The sequence below is a fragment of the Chrysochloris asiatica genome, unplaced genomic scaffold (assembly GCF_000296735.1).
Source record: "Chrysochloris asiatica unplaced genomic scaffold, ChrAsi1.0 scaffold00064, whole genome shotgun sequence".
NCBI lineage: Eukaryota > Metazoa > Chordata > Mammalia > Afrosoricida > Chrysochloridae > Chrysochloris > Chrysochloris asiatica.
The window spans coordinates 5,740,482-5,741,156 of NW_006408582.1; positions in this window are offsets into that span (position 1 = coordinate 5,740,482).

Sequence of the window (675 nt, forward strand, 5' to 3'; positions counted from 1 at the left end):
TATATAAAGGAAACAAGGGTAAATTGCTACAATCGGATGAACCTGACCTATACTCATGGAGGTAATAACTCTAAATACCAACAGAGAGGGAAAGAGTTTTCACATCAAATATCAATACCATCCCCTCTGTACAAAGGCTAGATAGGGATGGGCAACATAGACATTGGCTACCTGAAATGAAGGGGCAGTAATGGCACAAAGTGACTGGCTTACAAGGTTTCAAGAGGGAGTTTAGTTTAAGAGTATGAGGGGAAAGAAAGAGCCCACTGAATAGTGTTCATCTTGTCTAGATAGGTCTGGTGAAAAGAGATGGGGATAAGATTCATATGATTCAATAGTGAATGATTGTTATCATGACTAATTGCGAGTGTCACAATTGTAAAGGTAGAAGTTTTGTAACAAAAACAGAGGAGCGGTTAATCTTACAGTCCAGAAACAGATGACCTTAGGACAATCAAGGGAGAAGAGCACAAGCAGAATGCGGGACCTTATCCAGAGAAGCAGCAATGCCAGAGACAGAGGCAGAGATGGGGTCATGGAGAGGGGGAAATGGCTGAGGACTCTAGAATCTTGGGAAGAGAGGAACTAAGAGCTGGTGGCCGAATGTGCTCTTTGGAGGTGTAAATTATTATATATTCCTGAGTGTTTTGTCTTTTTTAAAAAAAAAAAAAAAAA